Raw genomic sequence first — 22,047 nt, 5'->3', positions numbered from 1 at the left:
ACCACCAGGGAAGCCCTCTTTTTCCTTTCTTTAACTTGTTTTTTTCCTGGGTTCTTTCTTCGATGTCAGCTGTCACTCTGACACAATGAAGAGCTAAACGGAGAAGGGTCTGATTCCCCACACTGGGCTCACAGGTAAGGATTTTGTTATGTACTATCTTTCCCAAATTTGCTGTAGCCCATTTATCCCTAGATTGTTTCCTTTCATATTAATAAACCATCATTATTATTTGCTGAAGCATTGTTTGTTAATGTTAAGGGGAAAAACACAGCAGTTACCTATATCTCCACCCATAGAAATGGGGCTAAATAAACTATGGTATATCCATACAAAGGAACCCGCTCCATGCTTTAAAAAAAATGAGAGGTCTCTAAAAAAGTTGAACTCCTAAAAGCAGAGATTAAAACAGTGGTTGGAGGAAATGGGGAGATACTCATCAAGGGGTACAAAGGTTCAGTTATGCACCATGCATAAGTTCTGGAGAGCTAATGGACAGCATAGTGACTCTGGTTACTAATACTGTGTTGTATTCTTGAAATTTACTGAGAGAGTAGAGCTTTTTACCACATACGAAAATGTAGCTATTTAAGGTAATGGATATGTTAATTAGCTTGATTTTGGTAACCATGTCACAATGTGTGTGTGTGTATGTGTATATATATATATATATATATATATATATAAATATACCAAGTCATCATGTGGAGCACCTCAAATATATACAATTCTTATTCACCAAGTATATCTCAATAAAGCTGGGGGCAGGGAATGAGAGATCTGTGTGAGCAAGTATCTATGATACATTGTAAAGTTAAACAAATAGGCAAGTTGCAAAACTCTCTGTGTTATGAGACCCCATTTAAAAACACATATGTGAATCCATATGACATGCATCTGAAATACACACACACATAGTATTTAAACGGAAAACATTTTAGGGGACACAGAGTACATGTCTGGGAGCTAGGGGAGTTTAGTGAGTGAGTTAGGGGAGGAGCAAACGAAAGAGGGAATGTCACTTTCTCATTCTACACTTCTCTATTATTTTGACAATGAATAGATATACTTTTGTAATAACTAAATAAATAAATAGAAAGGAGGAATGTATTATTTTCCTAGACATTTAAAAACTATATATTCTTCTAGAATCGCATAGCTGTTGAGTTTTCATTCCTTTTGATGATACACTTATCTCCTCCTTTGTAGCTTCGGAGAATTAAGGCCCCAGGTGGACCAATCTGTGCCCTTGCTTCCCCATCTGCCCCTTCTGCAGGTTCTCCAGCCCCTGGGATAATGAGCTATGCACAACTGCTTGCAGCTTCCAGGCCACCTGCCAGCTTTGTAACCATTCTGCACTTGTCTTTTGCAACCAATGTCATTTTAAATCTTCACAGTGCATCTCCTGCAGACCTCTGCAGCATTCCTGGGGTAGACAGGGTGTTAGCAATATTCCTTTGGGCTCAGCAGAGTGAACAATCTGCCCTCCGTATCCGCGGATGGGAAACCTCTGGATAGCTCCAGCTGACTCTCTTCACTGTCATACGCCATTTTATATCAGGGACTTGAGCATCTGCAGATTTTGGTATCTGCGGGGGCTCCTGGAACCAATTCCCCGCAGATACTGAGGCACAACTGTATTTCATTCAGGTTTATCATACCCTGTTCCTGGAAATCTTGGTCACATCATAGATAGACTTGGCCCTGGAAAATCTATCCACCAGTCCCTGAAAGCAAGCCAGAGAGGTATTATTCTCATCTCACAGACTGGGAAACTGAGGCATCAAAGATTGACTGGGGCTGCCTAGACCACATGGCAGGTTAAAGGTGATGAGGTGTTGTGGAAAAGGTATTGGGATTAAAACCTAGCGTCCCAAGTTCAAGTTCTTGCCACATTATATTTTCTTTAAGCAAAACTTGAACTCCCTGAGCCCCAGTTTCCTTATCAGTAAAATAAGAATTATAATACTTGCCTCCCAGAGTAGTGGTATTACATGAGAGTATATACAATTGCATTTTGTAAAGTACATATTTTATATATAGATATATATATATATATGATAGGAGGACAACAAGCAGGAAATTATGTATGAAAAGTTAATCTTTGTGGCTGTATATCCAACTAGATTTTTGTTTGTTTAGTTTTCTTTTGCCCAAAATAGAAATTTAAAAATTTCTTTGAAGCATCTTAGAAGCCATTCCTTTACCTTGAATAGTCTTGTTCTTTAAATTCAAGTGTCTTTTTATACCCGAAGCATTTCTCCAGATGGGTTTTAAAAGGGGCACAAAAGTATCAGTTCCAGGAAGAAGGCAACAACACTCTACCAGAATGCCATGCCAAATTGCATAGCACTCTGAAAGCAGATTAAAGTTGTTTCAAATGCTTCAAAGAGAAGGAAAAATCTAATCCCCCAAGGCTTCCTTTAAATCCATATTCCTTAATTTCAGAAAATTTCCCAAGTCTTTTAAAAGGCCCAAATATCATTTTACAGTTTGGAAATAGTAATGGAGAACATTTCCCAATTTTTTAGAACGTTCTTGTTTCCTTTAAAAAGGGCTCAGTAAAGCTGGGTCTCTCTCATAAAGGAACTGGCCCAAGTGGAAGACAGCCCGCCTGGCTTGAGGGGAATGGGTGCAGCCATCCCCAGGGCCCTGAGCCTGGAGTCTATGGCTTATGGTTACCTGGAGAATTCCTTAAAGAAGCAGAGTCGGGCATTTTCCCTGTTATTTCTGGGCAAGATTTGCATGTCTGTCATTGTGGGAAGAACGCCCAGTCTCCTCACTATGTAACACTGAAGGAAAGAAAGTTTCCAAATGAGAAGAAAAACAAGCCCCGCTGCAATAGAGGCAAGCAGGACCATTTTCACTGCTTTGGAAAAACTGCTCTTCTTAAGCCATCTTCACCCACCCAGAGAGGCAAACTGTTTTCCTGAAACACTTTTCCTGATTCTTACCTTGCTGACCTATGAAAACAGTTATAAGAGCCCCAGTTACAACGAGTATTTATTGAGATTAACATGTACCAAGCACTGTGCTAAAGGTCCCACATGCTGTATTTCATTAAATCTGCTCAGTAGCCTTGAAGCAGATACTATAATTAGCCCCATTATACAGATGAGAAAGGTGAGATCTAAAGAGATAACTAAGCAGTCAAATGACACACAGCTACTTAAGTGGTTGAGCAGGGACATAAAACCAGATCTTTCTGACTCCGAAGTCCAGGTTTAACCAGAGTGAGGCACTGCCTAAATACAGTCCAAAGGCAGTGCAGGGATGGGTCCATGTTGTACACGTCTGTTCTACCTCAACTCTGGAGTTATTTTAATTACCAATAGCTGGCCTGTGTCCCAGCTAACTGTGCTAAGTGGTTTACATGCCTGGTCTCATTTAATGCTTCCCAGAGATTTAAATGGTATAAACTACCCTGATACTTTCTGCCTCTTCTGTCAGACTCTCTTCTTTTCTCCTTTTCTCCTGTTTCTTTCTCTCTCCCTCTTCAGCTCTGAGCCATTGAGTGCTTGGGTTGCATTTTCACCTTGCCTTCAGCCTCGCTTAAAATGTAGACTGTGTGGTGAGGAGAGAGATAAGTGCATCTTTTCAGGTGCCTTCCGCTTTAGTTTGAGGGCAAGTTACAAGTGCCCGTCTGCTCTACAACTTCAGGACACCTCCCTGTGTATAGTGCCAGAACGGTGACCTCAGGCCACAGCTTGAACACCGATTGCAAGTAATCCAGCTCCAGAGGTGATAGAGTGACCTCTCTTTAAAAAGGAGATAAAAATAGCTAAGAAACAACACTTAGCTTAGTGCTCTGAGAGGTTGGCATCCTTCCAGGATAGACTTATGTACTTTTTGTACTTGGAGGAAAAAAAGAGATGGGATTTGATCCAAGAATGGTCCTCCAAACGAGAGAAATATGGAGCAAGCAGCTGGAGCAGAGTGGCCAAGTGGTACCACCAGCTGCAGGCCCATTAATTAACATTCCCTGGTATGTAGCAGCTCCAGTGACCTTGATTCTTGTTGAATTCACAGAGATAACTTTTACAGAGCCTCTACTTTTCTCACTGCAGTATATTTATCCAAGGAGTACCTTGCATATTTCCCCCCATCTCTCTGAGCAGTAAATTTATTCTAATTACAAAGAGATATAGTAAAAGCCTGATTGAACGCTTGGCAGTTTATAGAAATTTATTTCTGGGGCTTAAGGGGGGTTTTTAGAGTGTGTGACTAGAGTGGGGTTGAGGGGAGCTGAGGAAAGGAGCCCAAGAGAAAATGTAGATTTAATGGACCTATAAAATGACCCTGCGGTAGATAAATGCTTGTTCCAGAGAAGCTTAAACAGCCTGACCCAAACCAGGGTCTGTGCCAGCCAGTCTGACACAAGGTGTCTGAAGCATTGCATATTTCTCTTTGGGTTTTCGGGTTTCCATATGAAATTTGTTATTCCCCAGGCAGAGGTGAGAGAGCAGGGAAATCTGTTTTCCAGAGGGAAGAAAGCATATTTAACTACAAATTTCTAAGTACTCAAAGCTATGAAAAGAGGAAAAAGTAAACCTCCAGCACCGGCCCTTAAAATCACTTTGCCTTTTCTCTAACTCTCTTGAAGCTTAGTTCTGAATTTTAAGCCTAAGATCCTGGAAGGCAGATCATGAGAGCCTGCCCTTTGTACCAGGATTTCTGCATAAGAACCAGCAGCCTTCCAAAGCCCAGTTATCCCAGGCACTTCCAGCTCATAATGAGACAGAGGGACACTATCGTCTAACAGAGCCTTCTGTTTAGAATAGGCTTTGCATGCACACACTGCTGAACTTTTCCACGAAATCCTTCTAGGCTTTTGATCCCATGAGTGACATTCATCTTTTTTGCAGCTGCTTTGCAAGTTTTGCTGAGGATGAATTTTAGGGCTTTCAACTGTTAAATTTGTTATACTGTAAATCTAACCACTACTAAAATGGAGACATTTGTTCTGGGGGAAAAAGCAAAACAGAAAAGGGTCTAAAGTAGACACTAGGGGGGGAGGTAGTTTGGAGAGTGAATGCACTGGCCTCTTTGGCCAGAGGCTAAATGGGGATTGGGCCAGTGTTTCTTGGGGTTCCCTGTGTCAGCTTGAATAATGCAATAGCATCAATTATTTTACCAGCAAAGTGAGTTTATTCATTAATGCCAGAGGAAATGCAACCCGGGATACTGAATTATGGAGGACCACAGGCAAACCCAGGGAACAAGGAAGGGAAACTAGCTTTTATAGGGAAAAGGCGAGACTTGGGAGGACCTGTAATAACCAAGGAGCCATTGGAGGAAGCTGGGAGTCCAAAGTATGGAGGCTTCTCATTGGTTGGACTGCTACAGTCTCGGATTGGCTGGGCTGTCCTTCAGGGAGAGAAGTTTTCTTCTTCCTGTTGGATAGCGCAGTAGGCAACACGTTCCTGTGGGAGATGCAGGAGAGGTGTAGGGGTAGTCCCTTCCGGTTTGGAGTAATTGAAGAGGCATGGAGGGCGCAAGAGCTCCCCCTACAGGCCTGTACTGACTCTAATTTTAGCTGAGGGTTCTTTTAATTCCACACCCGCCCGTTTTCTCTTTTTAGGAACTGGCATAAGGAGACCTTAGGGAAAACATTTAAACTTTTTGATTGTTTAACACTCATACAGAGAAAACATTTTACCATGTTGTTTTAAAGTTAACACTCAAGTCAAGAAGTATAATATTGTGAATTCTCCCCCCCATCTCACATGCTCCTAGAGATAACCACTATCAGAACTTTTATGGGAATCACTTCTTTGCTTTTTTAAATAATTATTTAGCACCTAAATGTGCATCTACATAGAATATAGCTTAATTTTGTGTGTTGGAACTTCATAAATGGAGTTAATGCCTTGTTCTTTTGTGTCTGGCTTCTTTTGCTCAACCTCCTGTTCGTAAGAGTCATCCAGGTTGTATGTAGCTGTAGTTCATATTTATTACAGCACATTTTTTATCTACCACGTACTGTTGGTGAACATTCTGGTTATTTCTAGTTTGGGGATGTTGATAATGAAGCTGCTGGGAGCATTCTTGTGCATATACACAGGGAGCATGAGAATTTTCTCAGCTTGCCTGGTTGATATCAAACAATTCAATTTGAACACATCTTGAATCACGGTTAGTCCTAGTTTTAAAGGCAAAATGGGCAAGATTTGTCACTTGTTCATTCAATAAACACAAACCAAACTTCTAGTGTAGGAATAGAAAATATAAGACACAGGCTGCCTCTCCTCTCTTCTGTGCTCAGAGCAGACATTACTAGTTCATAAGAGTGTGCTTTCCTGTTAAGTCTGGACGTGGCTTCAGAATCGTTTGCAACGTGGTGCTCAAGGCAGCCACTGGTAAGGATTAGAGATGAGGGGTGTGATGGTTAATTTTCTGTGTCAACTTGGTTAGGCCACAGTACCCAAATATTTGGTCAACATTATTCTAGATGTTTCTGTGAAGGTATTGTTTTAATTGAGATTAACACTTAAATACTTGAGTAAAGCAGATAACCCTCTATATTGTGAGTGGGTTTCTGCCACTGAGTTGAAGTTCTCAGTAGAAAAAAGACTGACCTTTCCCAAGGAAGAGGGAATTCTGCCACCAGACTGCCTTTGGACTCAAACGGCACCTCTTCCCTGGGTCTCTAGCCTGCGGCCTACCACCCCTGCAGATTTTGGACTTGCCAGCCTCCACAATCATGTGAGCCAATTCCTTGCAATTTCTCTCTGTGTATATATAGACATCTTTTTGGTTCTCTCTGGAGAACACTAACTAATACCGGTGGCGTACTATTTGCATAGGGTCGCCTGGTGACACAGGAACAGAAAGCCTCTCGAACTAATTTAAATAAAGGAGATTTACTGTTCATAGAGTGGAACTTCTTAGCATCAAATACCAGGAAATACTTTTAATATTCAGGATTACCCCCTCAAAACCAATTCATTATAACACTACTTATGTCTGAGATATTTTCCAAAATAAAATTGCAGTGGGTTTTTGAGTGTCATCAGTTGCTGTCAGCCAATGAGATCTAGAGCAAAGAAGCCATTCTGAGTGTTCTTAACACACAGTACCGCGGCTGCTTCCAGTTGGTGAGCTGAGTTGAAAGCGTCCTGATGTGTATATTGTTTATTCTGCTCTGGGCTCCCTTTCTGCCATTGCTTTTGTGTTCTGGCAAACAGTATGACTCAGACTGGCTGACCAAAGGAGCATAGGTGATAATATTGGACCTACTGTAAAGAAAAGGAAGAGTATCGTGCTAGATGTTAGAACACAGGTTTTCCAGAGGCTATAGATTCTCCAAGTTGGGAAGTCCACTTATAAATAATACTTATATTACAAAGTGCTAAGTTCTGTAACAGCGAGGTGTACAAGTGTAATGGAAGTAAAATAACCATAGGTTGGGGCATCGAAGTGTGGGTAGAAGCTCACCAGAAGAAAGGGTGTAGAGAGGAAAAGGAAAAGGAAACAACGTTAGTAAAGGTATGGGGAGATGAGAGAACACATACTACTCCTTGGCTGCCTGGTTACAGCAGCACCTTCCTTTTCTGTTTTGATTTCTCCCAAGGAGCAACAGTGAGGCTCCAAGAGAGAACTTCAGGTGCTCTGGTGAACTTCAGGTGAACTTCAAGCCTCCTGTTATTTTCCACATCTATGGGGAATGTGTCCACATGTTTTGAAGCCAGGGAAAATATTACTTTACAGTAAACAGAGAAAAGGTTTAGAGGAGGTTAGAAAATGGAAAACTGGAGCACAGAGTCAGTGATAAGAAGACAGTTTTATATGGCACATAGCAATTGCTTCTGGAGTCATTAGGAGTAATATTTATAATCAGGATAAGCTAATGCTTTGGATGAGTTCCTGTGATTCTTCTGTTTTTGAGAAGCCAGATTACCTCTGGCTCCTGCAGACCTGCAAGAGACTTGTCCTCACATGGAAGAGACCTGAGAGTAGGAATGACATTCAAAATATTTAACCAGTGGATAGTAGATACCCGACCAGTTGGAGACGACTGGGATGGCTGGACCCAGTGCATATAGGCTGAACTCCAGCCCTCTCTTAGGGACCATTAAACCCAACACTTGTTCACTGAAGAGATTGAAGGATTTACCTGAGACCATGTGGTGGTGGCAGAGCTAGGAGTGGAACCCAAGCCTTCCGTGTTCACCCTCTAACTACCTCCGCTGCAGCCGTCACAAAGCCCCGGTAAGGCAAGTGGGGTGCCCTGTTGGTTTACCATAGATTCTACTCACACCCAAGGCTGTCCGTGGGGAGGATACAGCTCTCATTCTGTTCATGAGTAACATGCTGAAAATTCTTTATCCATTAGTAAATAAATACCTCCTATTTATTTGCAAATATAACTTATTTGCAAATACAGTGTATTACATAACATACTATAAAGGATGCAGGAAAATAGTCAGTTAAAAAGAAAGCTGCCTGGGCTTCCCTGGTGGCGCAGTGGTTGAGAATCTGCCTGCCAATGCAGGGGACGTGGGTTCGAGCCCTGGTCTGGGAAGATCCCACATGCCACGGAGCAACTAAGCCCATGAGCCACAGCTACTGAGCCTGTGCGTCTGGAGCCTGTGCTCCGCAACAAGAGAGGCCACGATAGTGAGAGGCCCGCGCACCGTGATGAAGTGTGGCTCCCACTTGCCGCAACTAGAGAAAGCCCTCGCACAGAAACGAAGACCCAACACAGCCATAAATAAATTAAAAAATTAATTAATTAAAAAAAAAAGAATTCTCATTTCTCTACATGGTCATCAATACTTGTTGGCTATAAACTAATTCACTGTAATTTAAAAAAAAAAAAAAAGAAAAGAAAGCTGCCTGACAAGTGTGCAAGATGTCACTTATTTTCCTTAAATCAACATAGTTCCAACTCCAAGTCCTCATCCTGCCAAGCTTGTGAGAAAGGTAACAGCCTCCCTCTTTGCAGTCCATAGGCTCATGCAGAAGTCCAGGGGTCTTATACAACACCAAGGCCCTGCCTTATCACCATCATTCACTTACTTAACAAATATTTACTGAACACCTACCAGCTGTCAAGGCCTGCTCTAGGAGCTGATAAGTAGCGATGTGCAAAAGAGGTCAAACCCCTGCCGTCTGTTCCAGGCTGGGCAGGTACACCTGGGGCCCAGGAGGGACTCTGGCGAGGCTGGGACTGGGCCTCGCTGGCAGCACGAGCAGCCGCTCCCCACTAGATGCTGCCCACCCAGGCACTGCCAGGAGGCAGGGGGCATATACCCCCTCGAGATGATCCTGCACTCTTTCCTGACAGGCAATTTCTTCTCCCAGACTCATCGCTTCTCAAAGGCAGCTTCCCTTTGCCCTCTTTCTCCAGAGCTCACTTCATAGTCCCTCAAGGTACAAAACTTTTTTTTAAAGAAAATAAATGCTATGTTTATTTCTTGTTATAACACAAATGTATCAGAATCCTCAGAACAAAATGATTTGTATTTAATCCAATCAAGTTTTTTTTAATTGTGGTAAAAAGCACATAACATAAAATTTACCATCTTAACCATTTTTAATTGAAGTGTATTATTATATTATAATATTCTTTTTAAGTCATTATGTTTGAGAGCTTCATAATAATATTTTTAAAAATTAGTTACCAAATCTATATAAGAACATAAGAATGTTTATAATATTAGGTGAAAAAAACATGTAGTAACTGTTAATGATGTTCACTGATATTTTCAGTTCTCTTCCTTCCTAAGCACTTCCTTGGAGTTAGGTGTGGCCCTAGGACTTGCCTTGGCTAATTAAAAGTGAATGAAACTGTTGTGTGTCACTTCCAGATGGAAGCCCTTAACAGCCAGAGTATGATTCACTGTATTTTCTCTCCCCTGTTACAGGACTGATGTTCTTCCAATAGTCAAAGCTCCATCAGCCTGAATCCCTGAGTAAGAATCACACAGAGCGGAGGCCCTGCTGACCTGGGATGAACGTGTAGCATAAATGGGAAATAAACCTTTGTTTTTCTAAGCCACTGGAGGTTGTTTGTTGCTGCAGCATAAGGTAACCCATTCTGACTGGTTCAAAGCAGGAGGTAGCTTCTGGCAGTATAGATAACTAGATACTCAGAAGGCCTTCCAACTACAAAAGAACTGGATCACTTTTTTGGCCATGCGGCTTGCGGGATCTCAGTTCCCCAACCAGGGACTGAACCCAGGCCACGGCGTGAAAGCACAGAGTCCTAACCACTGGACCGCCAGGGAATTCCCTGGATCACTTTTTAAATGGGCTGTTGGGCTTGTAAGTAGTAAAGTAATTGTCTAGGACAGCTCTTATCCTCAAATATGAGCTGAAACCAGAACTGGGAGCCAAGAGTGCTAAGAAAATAAGAAAACTGGGTTGTCCTAAGGGCCAGTGCCATCGTAGCACGGTATGAACTCTAAAGCATCAGAAAGTGGGGAAGCCAAAGGTCTGCCACTTCTGCGTTAGGCCAGGACACTCCGAAAGGGGTGAAGTGTCTCAGGCTGGTGTTTTCCTTCTGCTCCCAGCAGAAGCAAATACAAATCTTCATAGTAGGCCATTAAGAGCCATCAAATTTGAGTTCAAATCTAAGATCACGGAAGGAGGCAAACCACCAAGAGAGAATGAGTTGATGGAAAAACAAGCATCTAGTTTAGACCCCAAGAACTTTGGATATATATTTTCATTTACAAAAGTGTATAGCGCAATTATTAAGTGCTAGGCACTATTGTAAAGTTTTTTTTCCCCCAATTTTAACTTATTTAATTCCCATAACAACTCTATGAAGCAAGTACTATTGTTATCCCCATTTTATAAAGGAAAAAAACTGAGGGACAGAGAGATTAAGTAATTTGTTCCAGGTCAACATTTCTTAAGTGGTAGAACTACAATTTGCATTCAGGCAGTTGGTTCTAGAGTATGCACTCTTCATCTCTACATTTTGTTGACTTTCTAACATAGAATGTCTACGTGTGACAAAATTTTTTTTTAATTAATTAATTAATTTATTTATTTATTTTTGGCTGTGTTGGGTCTTTGTTTCTGTGCGAGGGCTCTCTCCAGTTGCGGCGAGCAGGGGCCACTCTTCATCACGGTGCGCGGGCCTCTCACTGTCGCGGCCTCTCTTGTTGCAGAGCACAAGCTCCAGATGCGCAGGCTCAGCAGTTGTGGCTCACGGGCCTAGTTGCTCTGCGGCACGTGGGATCCTCCCAGACCAGGGCTCGAACCCGCGTCCCCTGCACCGGCAGGCAGACTCTCAACCACTGCACCACTAAGGAAGCCCTATGTGTGACAAATTTAAAGAAATAAGAAAGACTTCCCTGGTGGCACAGTGGTTAAGAATCCACCTGCTAATGCAGGGGACACGGGTTTGAGCCCTGGTCCGGGAAGATCCCACATCCCACATGCCACAGAGCAACTAACCCCGTGCGCCACAACTACTGAAGCCCTTGCACCTAGAGCCCGTGCTCCGCAACAAAGAGAAACCACCGCAATGAGAAGCCCACGCACCGCAACAAAGAGTAGCCCCCGCTCGCTGCAACTAGAGAAAGCCCACGCACAGCAATGAAGACCCAACGCAGCCAAAAATAAATAAAATAAATTTTTTTAAAAAGTTAAAAAAAAAAAGGAGTGGAGTACCAAAGATAACCAAGCAACAAAGGACCATCAAAGGATGACCAGGTAGATTTGAAAAAGAATAAAAAAGAGACAAAAATAAAATGGTTGAAAATAAATATTTAATAAACATGTTAAATGTCTGAAGAGATACTTAGTGAATTAAAGAAATATCTGAAGAAAACATCCAGAATGTAGCTCAGGAAAAAAAGGAAATGGAAAATATGAAAGAGAAATTTAAAGATATGGAAGATAGAATGAGAACTTCTGATATAAATTTAATTGGAGGTTTGGAAGTAGAGGATAGAGAGAATGGAAGATACATAATATCTGTAGCTGAGAGTTTTTCAGAACCGATGGAAAGACCTAAGCCCACGGATCTAGGAAATACAGCACATCCCTGGAAAGATAAATGAACAAGAAATTTATGCTTTAGACATGTTATAGGGAAACACCAAAGACACTGAGAAAACCTTAAAAAGCAGCCTGAGAGAAAAGAAAGATCACCTGCAAAGGACTAAGAATTAGACTGTCAGGCTTATCAAAAGTAATTGTGGATGCAGGGTGTCTGTGAAATAATTATTCAAAGTGTTGAAGGGAAATAACTATCCATTGCACATCCAGAAAAGCTACACTTCATAAGTAAGAGTAAAATAAAGTCATTTTCAGCTAAACAAAAGCCAGCAGACATTTACTAAAGGAGTTCACATCCATCTTTCAAGATTCATCTCAAATGCTGTTTCTTCCATGGAACTCTGACCTTTGAATCCCCATAGCATTTTATTTGAGGCTTTCTCATGATACTTCCCAAATTCAGACATAGACTGAAGTTATTTGTGCCTTTTCATAACATGCTGTCGCCCCTGCCACCACTCTTACCCCACGCCCACCACCCTTAAACGCCCCAGGAACTCTTTGGTGTCTAACTCACTTTAACTCTTTGTACAGCTCCTATCATGATACTTGCATGAAGTAGGTGCATGATAAGTATTTGCTGAAGCCTACTGGTCAGCCTTCTCCTATGGGTTTCATAGACCATCAGTTCCAAAATATGCTCCCTTCAAAAGGGGTTTTATGAAACTGGTGTAGACGATCTTATTTACAAAGCAGAAATAGAGACACAGGCATAGAAAACAAACGTACAGATACCAAGGGGGAAAGGGGGGGGGGTGGGAGGAATTAGGAGATTGGGGTTGACATATATACACTATTGATACTATGTATACAATAGATAACTAATGACAACCTACTGTATAGCACAGGGAACTCTACTCAGTGCTCTGAGGTAACCTAAATGAGAAGGAAATCCAAAAAAGAAGGGCTATTTGTATACATATAGCTGACTCACTTTGCTGTACAGCATAAACTAACACAGTATTGTAAAGAAACTATACTCCAATAAAAAAAAAAGGGTGGGTGGCGTTATGGCCAAACCCTCTTCCAAATGCTGAGATCCACAGTTTAATTGTTTTAAGCCCACATTTCCCCCAATTTTTTGCCCACAGAACAACTCCTTCCACTCTTTACTCCATGAATATCCCAAGAGACTGGTGTTTCTAAGAATAACTTTTGCAAAAATACTGCAGAAGGCAATCACTTATTTGAGTGTCCAAAGCCTGAAGTCAACATCTTGGATCCTGGTTCTATTCACAGCTAATCATATAATTAGTTCTAAGTCATTTATCCTCAGGTTCCTTATTTGCAACATCATTAGCAGGTGACCCCTTCTAACTCTAAAATTCTATGAATTAAAGGGCATTGCCTTAGATCCTTTTTGACCTACCTCCTAGAGTAATGGAAATAAAATCAAAAATAAACAAATGGGGCCTAATGAAACTTAAAAGCTTTTGCACAGCAAAGGAAACCATAAACAAGATGAAAAGTCAACCCACAGAATGGGAGAAAATATTTGCAAAGAAGCAACTGACGAAGGATTAATCTCCAAAATATACAAGCAGCTCATGCTGCTCAATATCAAAAAAACAAACAACCCAATCCAAAAATGCGCAGAAGACCTAAATAGACATTTCTCCAAAGTAGACATACAGATTGCCAACAAACACATGAAAAGATGCTCAACATCACTAATCATTAGAGAAATGCAAATCAAAACCACGATGAGGTATCACCTCACACCGGTCAGAATGGCCATCATCAAAAAATCTACAAGCAGTAAATGCTGGAGAGGGTGTGGAGAAAAGAGAACCCTCTTGCACTGTTGGTGAGAATATAGATTGATACAGCCACTGTGGAGAACAGTATGGAGGTTCCTTAAAAAACTAAAAATAGAACTACCATATGACCCAGCAATCCCACTACTGGGCATATACCCTGAGAAAACCATAATTCAGAAAGAGTCATGTACCACAGTGTTCACTGCAGCACTATTTACAATAGCCAGGACATGGAACCAACCTAAATGTCCATCGACAGATGAATGGATAAAGATGTGGCACATGTATACAATGGAATATTACTAAGCCATAAAAAGGAACGAAATTGAGTTATTTGTAGTGAGGTGGATGGACCTAGAGTCTGTCATACAGAGAGAAGTAAGTCAGAAAGAGAAAAACAAATACCGTATGCTAACACACATATATGGAATCTAAAAAAACGGTACTGATGAACCTAGTGGCAGGGCAGGAACAAAGACGCAGACATAGAGAATGGACTTGGGGACACAGGGTGGGGAGGGGAAGCTGGGATGAAGTGAGAGAGTGGCATGGACATATATACACTACCAGATGTAAAATAGGTAGCTAGTGGGAAGCAGCCACATAGCACAGGGAGATCAGCTCAGTGCTTTGTGACCGCCTAGAGGTGTGGGAGAGGGAGTGTGGGAGGGAGGCTGAAGGGGGAGGGGATATGGGGATATATGTATACATATAGTTGATTCACTTTGTTGTACAGCAGAAACTAACCCAACAATGTAAAGCAATTATAAAAAAATAAAGTGCATTGCCTCTTATATTCAATTAGTCAGTCATTCTACACATACTAAATTCCTACCGTATGGCAGTGTGCAAAATCCTGGGCATAGCGTGGTGAACGAGATAGGCATAGTCACTGCTTTCATGGAGCTGCAAGTTGAGCATGATTTTCTAGAGCTCACTATTAGAACAGTGACTTCCAGAACCAAATGTCTTCTAGTTAAAAATTGGGAATTTACTGTTTCATGTATTATGTGTATCAGGTTGTGGAGTAAATCTTTAGAATCTAAACGTATGGTCTAACTAGGCTTATGATTCTATTTCACCTAGGAGCTCCATTGTAAGCATCGAGAATTGAACACGTCAAAAACTGAAAACTAGGTGTATCTAGTTTTTAAGTCTTCATCTTTAACTTTCCTTGTAATGACTCAATCCTCTGTAGTTTAAAAAGCAAATTTTGATGACACGGCATCAACTGAGCACTTTTGTGAGTAGACACTGTTCTAAGCACTTCATACGTCATCCAGCTGGTGAAACTAGGCTTTGACCCCAGGAAGTATGGATTTGCAGTCTGTGCTCTGAACCTCAACTCTAAACTGCCACTATCCCTAATTGTCAAACACTGTTCAGTAGGTTTTCTGCTGGAAGTTTAAGGGTTAACATCTCTGAAGAGCTGAACAATCATATGGGATTTTTAAATGTCTAACTCCAGCCAGGTAGTGTACTGAGGGGGTAATGAAAAATTAACAGCTTTTTTTTTTTTTTTTCTTTTTGACTAAGCACTAATCTTCGTGGTTATGGATGTATCCATGTGCCAGAGAATATTGAGATAATAAGTTAACATAAAATTGGTGATACAGTTTTAAACCTGACAGCTCCATGTGTCTGATATGTTTTCTGAAAGTAATTTTAAGATAAGACTCCACTCTCAAATCTAAAATTCTTTCTTCAAAGACTGCCAGCACCACACAGTATTTGTCATTGTATCAATTATATAGAGAAAAACTACAGTGCTAGGAGTAGAGGACAGTTTTAATCATAAAATAGTAAAATAACAAAATATAATCAATGAAATGCGAACCACACAATGTCAGTGAGAATTCTTGGCATTTAGTTTTAGAAGCCATTTTGCATGGAAATGAATAAAATATAAACACAGTACTTTATCTAGGATAGGACAAGAAACTTCAAGATTGTAGTGTGCATTAAGATAACATTCCAAACCTATCCTTTCAAGTTTTCAGCCAAGAATTTGTTTTTATAATTTCTTTGCAGTTGGCAAACAGCTAGCCTCTACTTGAGAATATCAATTTTCAGGCTTATGGTCCCAATCCCGTTGTGTGTAACTGTTAACTTGCTGTGTGACCTTGACTAAATCACTCCCTGCCAACCCAACCCAACCCAAATGGAGGAGTGGGATCTCTCAGGCCCCTTCTGGTTTTAAAATTCTGTAGTTCTAGCCTATGGATCATGACATAAACACCATAAAGAATGCTTGCTAGAAGATTGGATTTTTTTAAATTTGTGCTATTTAAGCATTTTCAAATGACCACTCTTATAGCCAGCTGTACAGACCATAAACCACGGCAGCCAGTTCCTATGGGTGATTTACTTGGTTTTGATGCTGGTTAGCAGCAGCTGTGCTGTCTCAAGTCACCAAGCACCTTCTGTAATTCACAGAAACAGTCCATCCACATGCTTCCTGGACTCCCCAACACGAACAGGCGCTGAGAGATTCTGGGCAAAAGAAGTAGGATCACAACCGCCATGGGCCATCAGATGGCCTTGAACACCCTCCAAAGATGGAGGCGGTGTGGACCCCTTGATCCACTGCTTAGATCCCCGCTTCGAGACTGAAGTGCTTATGCCCCCAGCTGCTGGGAGTGTTGGCTACTGATGGTTCTTCAGTGGAGACCCTCTCTGGAGATAGCCTTTGGCTGAAGAGAGCTGCTTTGCCCAAACCCACACCCCTGTTGGGGGCAGGCTACATGCAAGGACCGCAGATTCCACTAACAGGCCAACCCCTTGCCCCAGTGGGGTCCAACTCTGAAGGGCCAGGCCAGTGCTGGAGCTCTGGTAGGGTGGCCTTTCGTCCTGTAGGGTGATGCACGTGTGCTGCATCACAGAGCACCTTCTCCCTTGGCCCACAGGTGTCGCCCCCGAGCACTCCCCTTAAGCTTCCGGCACCAAGATCTCTGTCTCAGAGTCGGCGCCAGGAATCAGAACCTGCCACAGAGACTTACAGACCTGAGTTTGAATTATATCTGCTTCACTCTGGGTCCAGGAGTAAATGTCCTCTCCAGTGAAATGGAATAATAACTACTCATAGAATTGTTTATTATATGAATATGAGGAAATGAATCCAAAGCACGTAGTGGATGATTAGTAGCAACAATTTAACATTTATCAAGCATTTATTATATGTCCGGTGCTGTTTTATGTACTTCACCACATTAGAACTCTATGAGGAAGATAATATCCCTATTGTACAGATGAGACAGCTGTGGCACAGAGAAGTTAAATAATTTCTCCAACGTTACACAGCTAATAAAAGTCAAGAATTCAAACCCACGCTGCTTGACTGCAGAAATAGCATTCTTAGCTTAAAAACTCTGCTGCTTCCCACTGAGAAAGGAAAATTGTTTAAATATTTGGATGATGGTAAACAAAAGCCTAGTAATGTCACCTGATTCCAGAAGTATCTTTGAAACAAAACAGTTAGAAAACATTTACGAAGAATTTCTGTACTCCTGTTGTTTATATTTTTGTGTTGCTATAGATTGTTTATTTTTGCTTCAGATCAACCCTTTTTCATCAAGAGAATGGATGAAACAGTTGGAGGGTAGGAGACCTAATCTGATGTGATAGTGGTTGTTCCACAAGATAATATCTTTTTGCTATTTGTTTCTATTTTAATGAAACATGTGCTGAGTTTCTATTTTAATGAAATGTGCTAAGTACAAGGTCAAAGAATAAATAAAACAATGACATGTTTCGTTGTTAGCTAGTAATTTTGTATACTAATAAGGTTTAGGTTATATCATATTTCCTACAATTTAAAATATCTCCCTCACCTGGGTCCTTATAATGGAAGTACATTATAACAGAGAAGAGCACTATGACAAAGACCCCTACTAGGCCCCTTCTGACCCCTCACTGGCAGTTTACACTTGTACTCACTTCAGAGTAGTTATCTGTTAGCATCCGATGGAAAGCATTTGTTTCACATTTCACTTATAATCCGAAGGAATTTATACCATAATTTTTATCTCAGGGGATAATGTGTTAACAGTGCTTGTTTGGATCCCCGTTATACTTTTAAGGTCAGGAAAGTCTCTTTTGCTTTTTAAGGCACAAGTCTGTTAAAGTTTTTATGATTTGCCAGCAAAGTGGTTTTTCATCTTCTGCTATTTGATAACTAAGGTATAAGAGAGTTCCTTCTACACCAAATAAATTAAACATCTAAATAATTTATAGCTCCAGGTACGTTTGCCAGACTAGCATAACTGAATAAAGCCAACAGATTAAATGTTCCCTTGGCAATCAACAAGGGTATGATATACAGCACCTGGGCTGCCCCATTGGGTCTCATTATTAAATCACAGGCAAGAGCTCAGAATCCCAGGGTCCCGAGTGACAGGTAGAAGCAGACTTTGGGCGGAGGTTTTGCTCCTCCCAGGTATCATAGCAGTCATTACTCCTGATCTTTGGAAGTGGAAAACTCTTAGTACAATGGAGATAGAGAGAGAAAGAGAAGGGCAGAGGCAGAGAGGAAGAAAGAGAGACAGAGACTGCATGTTTCAATGAAGAAAGACTCTAGTTACTTATATATCACTAAGTTGGGAATTCATCAACATAACACTGTGTATTTGCACAATCTCAGAGCAAAAGTTGAAAAGAGTTAGGGAATATTTTGTATATGGGACCACCGTTTATCACTGTCAAGGGTCAGAACAAGAACTAGCTTCAAAAATAGACTACATTTCCCTCTTTCTACTCTCCAGGTTTTGACCAGCACCTGCCTTTGTGTAGGGAAGGAAGGTTTGGTTTCCAGAGCTGATGGCAATGTTTCCAGAGAAACATTAGAACTCAGGATTTAGGGAGTTACGTGTAATATCCAGTCTACCTCCTGGAAAAGCTTTATGTGCCAGAAACCAGTCATCGGCTCTTTAACAAAGGGAATTTATTAATTAAAATGTGGTTTTAAATTTGCACATTTAATGATGGGAGGGTCCAGATGATCAGTAGAAAGAAAAGGTGGGAGGCAGCAAATATATATTTAGTCAGTGGAGAGCCCATTTTTAGATCCTATTCTCTGCACCAGGCAGACAAGCAGAGTACCACCTAAAACAACAGCAATGTCAACAACTTCTCTCCCCTCTTGAAAGGACTTATGGAAATCTAAGTGCCATAAGGAAAATATGGAAGGTAGAACTAAGCTTGTACTTCTTAACTATTGTTGGCACAGCTTCTCTGAAGACGAATGGGATAGAGGAAGAGAAAAAACCAAAACATTCCCAGTGTATTGTATACTGACACCTCTAGCAATTACCTGATGTCTGGTCCTGTGATAGTCCCCTTGGGAGGGGGGAGAATCGGAGGGAGCAAGGATAAGGGTAGTGGGGCAATGATTTAGAGTGCCTAACCTCCTAAGTATCTGAATTTAAAGTAAAACCATTAAATCGGGTTCATTGCTGAATTCTCATGGGATACACTAATTTTTCATTTTCATTTAGGAAGAAAGGGTGAAAGAGAAGCTTCCCATGCCTGGTTTATGAACGTGGCCTTGAAAATGTCCACAGAACTATTGTTGTCTTGTTGAGTCTGCAGGCAGGAAGGCAGAAATCACTGCAGCAAAGCAGGTGTGAACGTCCCCCTACTTCAGAGGCAACTCTCTTTGAAGCTGGAAAATCAAGGACGCTGGTACCTTCAAGGAAACAAGGATATAATTATCACAACACCCAATTGGCCAGTGACCTTCCATTCCTCAGGCCTGCCCTACTCCCTTCACTGGCACCAGCCCAGGTCCTCACAGACTGAGCTCTGTCCCAGATCGCTCAGCCAGAGGAACAGCCCACTCCCTCACCCTTTGAAAGTGTTCTTAATCTCTTTCTACTGCGCTGCTCTTGCTGACATAAATCCGCCAGCCCAGGGGGCCTCTGAGCCCCCCACAGAGGGAGGCCCTTCAGGCCAAGCGGAGTCTGAGCAGCGAAGGCGTAGAATTTATGCTTCCTCTCACCTGTGCCGTCTGTCTGTGGCCTCTACTCCAGGCTGGTTTTGAAGGTTTGACCAGAACCTCCCAGCTCCTTGCCAAGTCTGCCATCATCACCTCAGTCACAGAAGCAGACTTCTCAAGGCCACTGGAAGCTAATAACAGGGACTCTCAACTTCATTATTATATTTGAAATGTTGAAAGCTAAAGCCTAATAAAATAAGTTCAGAAAAACAAAAAGAGCTATAAATTATCATTTGAAAGTAGTGGCTAAAGAACTCATCTACTCAAAATACCTGGGGGCTATTTCTCAACTACAGCAATAATCCAGTATTTGGTTTCCTTCCCTTCACTGTGCGAAAGGCTTGGCTGTGTTCTCTTAGCAGGGATTCTTTTCTGCTTCTAGGATCAAGTGTCTAGAATCAAAAGTTACACAACAGACACTCTCTACCCAACTTTTTCACACACACATACACACACACATACACACACCCATACTCCCCACCCAGCCTTGGCCCTAAAGGGTCCACTGAATTGTACTAATTCTTTTTGACCGCAAGGAATTATCATCCTACATTATCACCAATCAATATTCATTGCAAATTTACCTTTTATTTATTTTAAGATAAGAGTAAAATTCTATTTCCTTCGTTTCACAAAGACTACCTATGTTAAACTGATATATTAATGGAAAAACATAATAATGGAAGCATTATTTCCTGTAAAATCAGAAATAAACTAGAGATGCCCATATCACAGTTATCATTATACAATATTTTGGAAATTCTAGACCAGTGGACTCTGCTGGTGGTAATTTTGCTTCCCAGAGGATATTTGACAATGTCTGGAGCCATTTTTGGTCGTCACAACTTTGGGAAAACTATTGGTATCTAGTGGGTAGAGGCCAGGGATTCTGTTAAGCATCCTACAATGCACAGGACAGCCCCCACAAGAAAGAATTCTCCAGCCTAAAGTATCAATAGTGCTGAGTTTGAGAAACCTTGTTCTATACAATGCAACAAAACATAAGACATAAATAAGAGAAATAAATTTAGAAAATAATTTTCATTAATTGAAAATAACAAGTATCACCTAGAAAAGCAAATAAGAAACAATTAAACAAACATTATTAAAATTTATAAAATAATAAATAAAATATTTTCAATTGCATGAGAGACTAAGAGTCTTTAAATTTTCCTATGGGTCTATTTATCTATTCTACAAAAATTTTCTGAGAACAAAAGGATTAGTTTATAAAAGAATACTCAAGAGGGATGCGAAGACTTTTGCATTTCAAAACTATGGAAACAACTAAGAAATTTTAATAATCTAGCCTATAATACTGTAATACAAAATATTATAGGAAACCTAAGTAGACATATCTTCCCAAACCATAAGCTGGACTTGAGGACTTTTTTAAAAGGTTGTCTAAAGCACCACAAAATTATTTGGGGGCAATGAAAACACACACACACACACACACACACACACACACACACAAAAATGCTCCTTTGGCAGATAAAAACTTTCCCAGTGTTTCTAAATAAGGACAGTATTCAAATGCATCATGGAAATCAAGATAATCTTTAACAATAGATTATTATGATTCAGCAGATCATATTGTAGGTAGATGTAAGTTTCTTGAGGGAAGGGCCCATATCGTACTGATTTTTCCATCTCTGTAATTGACACATATCAGGAACCCAATAAATATTTGTGAATTAATGAAATAAAGAAAATATAAGCAGAGATGATCTTTGAACTCTCTAGTCAAAAGTTAACTTACAGCTCTAGCAGTTGTAATTCAACATCTAAGAACCCACATCTGAAAGGTTAAATGAAGAGTCAACATTTTAATAGAAAGTTTTGCCTCATGTTGCAGCTATATTATATATACACAGGGTGAGCCAACAAGAATCAACCAGTGCTGTTCTACTGAGAACGGTAAACCCAAGTTTTAAATGTTGAAGACTTGAAAGAATCTATAAATATCTACATGATATACCTAAGTATATCGAAAATTTCCTTCATCTTTCAGTTCATTTTCATAATAAGCCTTCAAAATTTGAGGGGAAGGGAGGGAGGAAAGAAGCAAAGGAAGGCCAGATGAAAAGTAACAATCAGGAAATAATCAAAAGCCTTCCCTTTATCCCTTCCATGCAATCTCACAGCCTCTCCCTAGAATCCTTGGTCCTGAATGTTTAATAACGAGTATTCCATAGTTTCAAGGGGATGAAGGCCCCACAATCCAGTTTAATATAAGGTCATTTGAAATGCTGTAGTGGGACAGGTTCATGGTCCAGG

General features: G+C 40.9%; 1 protein-coding gene across 27 annotated transcripts in view; it reads left to right on the top strand.

Moving 5' to 3' along the window:
- Window positions 1-21,705, top strand: part of LOC309606562 (uncharacterized protein) — a 51,530-nt gene extending 29,825 nt beyond the window's left edge. For 25 of the 27 annotated variants that reach the window (XR_014231900.1, XR_014231901.1, XR_014231903.1 and 22 more), the window contains 2 exons: window positions 9,867-10,029; window positions 19,268-21,705. The gene's annotated coding sequence lies outside the window, so the exon portion shown is untranslated. Of the gene's footprint in view, window positions 1-9,866; window positions 10,031-19,267 lie in introns of those variants that run through there. The other 2 variants (XR_014231926.1, XR_014231902.1) reach the window with 2 other exon arrangements.
- Window positions 21,706-22,047: the final 342 nt, after the last annotated feature.

Source organism: Balaenoptera borealis (assembly GCF_965194805.1).
Source record: "Balaenoptera borealis genome assembly, chromosome: 11".
NCBI lineage: Eukaryota > Metazoa > Chordata > Mammalia > Artiodactyla > Balaenopteridae > Balaenoptera > Balaenoptera borealis.
The sequence above is the reverse complement of the archived record's forward strand: the minus strand, read 5'-3'. Positions and strand labels throughout refer to the sequence as shown.